Source organism: Cervus canadensis, chromosome 33 (genome assembly GCF_019320065.1).
Source record: "Cervus canadensis isolate Bull #8, Minnesota chromosome 33, ASM1932006v1, whole genome shotgun sequence".
In the NCBI taxonomy this organism is placed as follows: domain Eukaryota; kingdom Metazoa; phylum Chordata; class Mammalia; order Artiodactyla; family Cervidae; genus Cervus; species Cervus canadensis.
The window spans coordinates 37,542,586-37,549,905 of NC_057418.1; positions in this window are offsets into that span (position 1 = coordinate 37,542,586).

Here is a 7,320-nt window from a genome sequence, read left to right on the forward strand (position 1 = left end):
AAAGCTGCCTTCCTTTGGAAGGTTACACCCAGGACATTTCTATTAGGATTTGGGTGTTTCCTAAACTTGTCAGCACCTCCTTCAAGGTTAAGTTTCGGGAAGGCTCCCCCCCTGTGAGGACGGCCTCGCCCAGCCCAGGCTGGCCCATCCAGATTGAATTTTCCGAGGGTCCCGCCTTCTACTCAGAGGCAAGGAACAAAGCGGCCGTGGGAAACTACCTGGAGCCCTGCTGCGTCTTCTCCAGGCTTCCTCCGCCCGGTCTAATTCCTGCTGAAGTTTCAAGGGATGTTCCTGCTGTAGAGGTCACATTAGCAAAGGTTGATGCCAAGTCCCTGCTCAGCACAGCCCCTGGAAGGCCCAGCTGGGCATGTCCACGTGTCCTCACGTGCCGTAGGGACCCCGGAACTCAGGGGTCTCCTCCAGACACTCCGAGCTTGTTGCCAATTCTTTTAGGAGTTTTATCCAGGGATAATTTAAATTTGAGTCAATGATTTTCCTCCCAAGACAAATAACCATAGGTGGTGGCGATAAAGCTGGCAGCTCAACCTCTGCTGGTGACTTGACTCAGGTCTGGAGGAAAAGGGGCCAGAAAGAAAGAGCAAGACCCTAGAGAGGGCAGAGGACAGAGGGCAGAGGGCAGAGGGCAAGGGTGGCTTCACGTCATTCTCTTCTGTATACTTCTCTTAAGCCTTTGCTCACACAAAGCAAAGCATCAGAGTTCTTAGTCTGACCAGTTCATTAACTGAGCATGTGCTACAGTCATGATCATATAGTTCCCATTCTTACAATAAGGTGAAATTCATGCCACATGAAGTTAACCATATTCAAGTGCACATTGCAACAGCGTGCATTCACAGTGATGTGACATGATCACCTGTATTTCATTTCAGAACATTTTTATCTCCAGGAAAGAAACTCTGACCATCACCAATCTGCTTTATGTCTCTATGGATTTACCCATTCTGGATATTCCAAATAAACGGAATCATATAGTATGTACCCTTTGTGTCTGGCTTATTTCATTCAGCATAAAATTATTTGGGTCCATCCCAAGTGGCACTGGTGGTAAAGAAGCCACCTGCCAACGCAGGAGATGTAAGAGACTTGGGTTTGATCCCTGGGTGGGGAAGATCCCATGGAGAAGGACAAGGCAACCCATTCCAGTATTCTTGCCTGGAGAATCCCATGGACAGAGGAGCCTGGTGAGCTACAGTTCATGGGGTCGCAGAGTCAGACATGACTGAAGTGACTTAGCACACATGTATGCATGCTGTAGCAGGTGTCAGAGCATCAGTTTTAAGGCTGAACAACATTCCACAGTTTGGACTCCATCCGTCTGTGATGCATGTTCGGGCGTTTCCAGGTTCTCACTGCTGTGGATAGTGTTGCTAAGAACATGTGTGACACGCACTTGTGTGAGTTCCTATTTTCATCCCTCTGGGGTTTATACCCAGGAGTGGAATTGTTGGGTCATATGATGTCTCTGTTTCACTCTTTGAGGAACAGCCAAACTGCTGTCCAGAGCAGATGATTCATTTTTCATCCCCTGCAGCAAAGCGCTCCAGTTCCATCATTGGTCCCATCTTTACCAACACTTCTCTTGTTCTTAAATTATTATTTCAGTGGGTATGAAGTGAACCTCACCGTGGTTTCTCTAGTGGTTAATGAGAGAAAGATGATGACCATTTGTATGTCTTTAGAGAAATACCTATTCAAAACCGTTGCCCATTTTTCTAGTTTTTTTTTTTTTCTTTTTTCTTTTTTTTTTTTTGGCTTTTGTTTTGGGGTTGTAAGAGTTCTTATCTATTCTGGACACCAGATCCTCATGAGATTTATAATTTCTAAATATTTTCTCCCATTCAATAGTTTGTCTTTTTACTTTCCCAGTAATGTTCTCTGATACAGACATTCTTTTTAATTTGATTGAGTGTCCAACTTATCTTTTTTTCCCCCCTTAATGCTCATGCTTTTGGTGTCATGCTTAAGAGTCCATTCCTAAATCCAAGGTCATGAAGATTTATCCATGTTTTGTCTGAGAGGTTTATAGTTTTAGTTTTTATATTTAGGTCACTGACTTAATTTAATTTTTCTGACCTAAGTTAATTTTTCTATGTGGAGTGAAATAGGAGTCAACTTTATTCTTTGGCACGTGAACATCCACTCGTTGAAAATGCTGTTCCTTCCTTACTAAACAATCCTGGGACCCTTGTTGAAAACCAGTCGACCGTGATCATCTGGGTTTACTTCTGGACTCAGTTCCAGTGTGTTGGCCTATGTGTCCATCCTTACGTCATCACCAAACTGTTCTGAACACTGTACCTTTGTTGTAGAATTGGGAATCAAGAAGTGTGAGTCCTCCAATTTTGTCCTTATCTTTAAGTCTTGTGTTGGCAATTATTCAGAACTCTTGTAATCCCATATGAAGCTGAGGGTCATCTTTTCCATTTCTGCTAAAAGTTATTGGAATTTTGATAGGGATTGAACTGAATCTATAGCTTGCATTGTGTAGTATCATAGTTCTAACAATGTTAAATCCTCCAATCTATAAATACAAGCTGTCTTAGCATTTATTTAGGCTTTTCTTATTCTTTTTCACAATGTTTTCCACTTTTATTATGTAAGTATTTTACCTTTTGGCTGAATTTACTTCTAGGCATTTTGTTTCAAATTCTACTGCAAGTGAAATTGTTTTCTTAATTTTATTTTCATGTTATATCTTGCTGGTGGATAGAAATACACAGCGATTTTGTGTGTTGATCGTGTACCCTGCAGCTTCTCTGATTTTGCCTTTTTTCTTTATTGAGGTATAATCGACATATAACATAGTTTAAGCTTAAGGTGTACACCCATATTTTTTAAATCCCCCAAAATATGTCATTAGAAAAGAAAGAGCTTGGAAATTAGAAAGAGAAATTATGAATAAAATACCATGGCATTCCAGAAACAGATTTTAGAGTTTTCTATTATATCCTTTATCAAGCAGCATGCAACAGCCCCAGAGAATCAGCAGCTATGTGACTGTGTTTTAAGAAACTGCTAGGATGGACCGTGTTGGCAGTCTCTTTGTCCAACTATTTAGGACTGAGCTTTGATTGATCTGGGGTTGCCAGTCCTGTTCTGGAACTGACTCATCTCACCACGCGTGGTGAAGCTTTATTGTTGCTGTTTAGTCACCAAGGTGTGTCTGACTCTTTGTGACCCATGGACTGTAGCCCGCCAGGTTCCTCTTTCCATAGAATTTCCCAGGTAAGAATACTGCAGTGGGTTGCCATTTGCTTCTCCAGATCTTCCCGACCCAGGGATTGACCCCATATCTCCTGCTTGGCAGGTGGATTCTTTACCACTGAGCTGCCTGGGAAACCTACTCCTCCCCAAACATAGCAAGAAGCTCCAAAATCTACTAGAGCCCTCCTGACGCCAATCTAATTCACGCTTCCCAGCAACTGAAATCTTCAGCTGAAGTGCCGTTGAGTCTTGAGTACAAGATGGAAGTTTCTAAAGAAATGAGTCCTGATGGAGAGACTGTGCCTTCATGAGGTATGTGTATGTGTGCATGCACAAGCATATAATGCAAAATACACATGATTAAGGATCTTATATCATATATTCATGAGGCATGTCTATGTGAGTACACACGAGCATATAATGCTAAATCTATATAATTCAGTTCAGTTCAGTTCAGTCGCTCAGTCGTGTCTGACCCTATAGACTACAACATGCCAGGCCTCCCTACCCACTCACCAACTCCCAGAGTTTACTCAAACTCATATCCATTGAGTTGGTGATGCCATCCAACCTTCTCATCCTCTGTCGTCCCCTTCTCCTCCTGCCTTCAATATTTCCCAGCATCAGGGTTTTTTCGAATGAGTCAGTTCTTTGCATCAGGTGGCCAAAGTATTGGAGCTTCAGCTTCAGCATCAGTCTTTCCAATGAATATTCAGGACTGATTTCCTTTAGGATGGACTCGTTGGATCTCCCTGCAGTCCAAGGGACTCTCAAGAGTCTTCTCCAACACCACAGTTCAAAAGCATCAATTCTTCGGTGCTCAGCTTTCTTTATATGTGAGTCAAACTCTCATATCCGACATGACCACTGAAAAAAACATGGCTTTGACTAGACAGACCTTTGTTGGGAAAGTAATGTCTCTGCTTTTTAATATGCTGTCTAGGTTGGCCATAACTTTTCTTCCAAGGAGTAAGCATCTTTTAATTTCATGGCTGCAGTCACTATCTACAGTGATTTTGGAGCCCCAAAAAATAAAGTCTGCCACTGTTTCCACTGTTTCCCCATCTATTTGCCATGATGTGATAGGACCAGATGCCATGATCTTAGTTTTCTGAATGCTGAGTTTTAACCCAACCTTTTCACTCTCCCCTTTCACTTTCATCAAGAGGCTCTTTAGTTCTTCTTCACTTTCTGTCATAAGGGTGGTGTCATCTGCATATCTGAGATTATTGATATTTCTCCCAGCAATCGTGATTCCAGCTTATGCTTTATTCAGCCCAGCGTTTTTCATGATGTACTCTGCATATAAGTTAAATAAGCAGAGTGACAATATACAGCCTTGATGTACTCCTTTCCCTATTTGGAACTAGTTTGTTGTTCCATGTCCAGTTCTAACTGTTGCTTCCTGACCTGCATACAGATTTCTCAAGAGCCAGGTCAGGTGATATTCCCACTTCTTGAAGAATTTTCCAGAGTTTATTGTGGTCCACACAGTCAAAGGTTTTGGCATAATCAATTAAGCAGAAATAGATGTTTTTCTGGAACTCTCTTGCTTTTTCGATGATCCAGCAGATGTTGGCAATTTGATCTCTGGTTCCTCTGCCTTTTCTAAATCCAGCTTGAACATCTGGAAGTTCATGGTTCACGTACTGTTGAAGCCTGGCTTGGAGAATTTTGAGCATTACTTTACTAGCGTGAGATGAGTACAATTGTGTGGTAGTTTGAGCATTCTTTGGCATTGCCTTTCTTTGGGATTGCAATGAAAACTGACCTTTTCCAGTCCTGTGGTCACTGCTGAGTTTTCCAGATTTGCTGTCATATTGAGTGCAGCACTTTCACAGCATCACCTTTTAGGATTTGAAATAGCTCAACTGGAATTCCATCACCTCCACTAGCTTTGCTCATAGTGATGCTTCCTAAGGCCCATTTTGACTTCACACTCCAGGATGTCTGGCTCTAGGTGAGTGATCACACCATCATGATTATCTGGGTCGTGAAGATCTTTTTTGTGTAGTTCTGTGTATTCTTGCCACCTCTTCTGAATATCTTCTGCTTCTGTTAGGTCCATACTATTTCTGTCCTTTATTGTGCCCATCTTTTCATGAAATGTTCCCTTGGTATCTCTAATTTTCTTGACGAGATCTCTAGATTTCCCATTCTGTTGTTTTCCTCTATTTCTTTGCATTGATCGCTAAGGAAGGCTTTCTTATCTCTCCTTGCTATTCTTTGGAACTCTGCATTCAAATAGGTATATCTTTCCTTTTCTCCTTTGCCTTTCACAAAATATTTGATTAAGTATCTTATATCATATATTCATGAGGCATGTGTATGTGTATACACATGAGCACATGATACTAAATATATATGATTATTTTATGCTAAGTTTATGTGAATATATTTTGTATATACATAAATGTCTTATTTACCAATTGTAATATATCTCTTAAACCATAAGAAAAACCATTCTTTTTTTTTTTACACTAAACTACAACTGATTTATAAAAAAGCTGAGCGCCGAAGAATTGATGCTTTTGCACTGTGATGTTGGAGAAGACTCTTGAGAGTCCCTTGGACAGCAAGGAGACCCAACCAGTCCATCCTAAAGGAGATCAGTCCTGAATATTCATTGGAAGGCCTGATGTTGAAGCTGAAAATAAATCCACCGTACAGCAAAACACATTTTTATAAATAATGAATTATTTGAAAGTAAATACACAGCACATAAAAGGAGGTGTGGTCAGGTTTTACTACTCTACTTGTTTCAGAATCCACCCTCTAGAGGTGCACGGGTGCCTTGCAGTCAGGCTGTCCTCTTACCCCGAGGTTCATCCGTTAGAGACCCCATCTGGCCAAGAAAAGGCTGACCTCCCGAGAGCCTGGAGTCTAGGGCCTCAGCCAATGGCCGGGGTCTGAGGCTGTCTGGGGGCTGTTCTCCAAGCTGACCACCCGGTCCTGTCCACACTTGGGCACTTGATCTAATCTTGTTCACTGGGATGGCTTCTGACTGAGCTGTTGTTAACGATGTAGAGAGAGTGTCTTTGCTGGAAATGTCAACATCTCACTTCTCATAATGTACTTGGTGTGTCTGGGGGTCAAAAAGTCACTCTATGGAAAAGCAACAGCTGGAAACGGTTCAAGTTCCCAGGCCCTGTTACAGCTGAGAGATGTGACCTGAAGGTCACCCTGGAGTCTATAATCGTGGGTTACCTGCCCTGGTCACTGAGACCCGCATGGCCCCCACGGGGCTCAGAGCTGCCTCTATATCCATCCCTGGGTGGCTGTACCAGGGGACCCTGGATGGTGGGGACAGCATGGGTGGAGCTCAGCCAGGGTCAGACCTGGCGACGGGTTGACACTTGGCCACTGCTCAGGACCCAGATGTCTTGGCAGGAGTTCTGCGGGCTTCCCCAAAGCCAAGGTCACCGTCGGCTGGGCCGGGAGCCACTGTCATCTCTGGACCCTCGCCCTCTGCCATGTCGCTCCTCTGGGACCAGAGGCCCAGGCTTGGCCAGGCGTGGACGGTCCCCACCTTCCCCCTTCCTCCCCCGGGATCCCAGGGCTGTGGTCCTTGGCATCCAGATGAGGATCTTCAGAGGAGCGGAACCCTGATTCTATGACCAGGGTGGCAGAGCTGTCAGGCAGCAGCCCCCAGGGGTCCCTGAGCTGTCGACCGCCAGCTCCCGTGGCCAAAATACCACTTTGCAAACCAGACGAACTGAACATGAGCCGCTCGAGCAGCTCACAGGGACCCCCGGGCCTTCCACCCTCAGCCATGACAGACCCCGCGGACCCCCTTCCCGTCAGCCCCCTCAGGCCCTGCAGGAGCTGCCGTGGGGGACCCGGCCTCGGACCCCCACACTCCCTCACCTCAGGCTGGACCCACCCCCCTGTTAGAGTCACCTCCAGTTCCTCTGACGCTGGCCCACCGAACACTGCCTGAAGGCATGGTTTTGGGGGTGGGGAGGGCCTTTTCTTCAGGGACAGTGATGGAGCACAGCGTGACCCCGAGTGTTAGAACCTCACATAAAGGGAAGAGACTCTACAGACCCGTCCCCTGGGGGGCCACCGCCTCCCCCACAGGTCACAGAGACACAG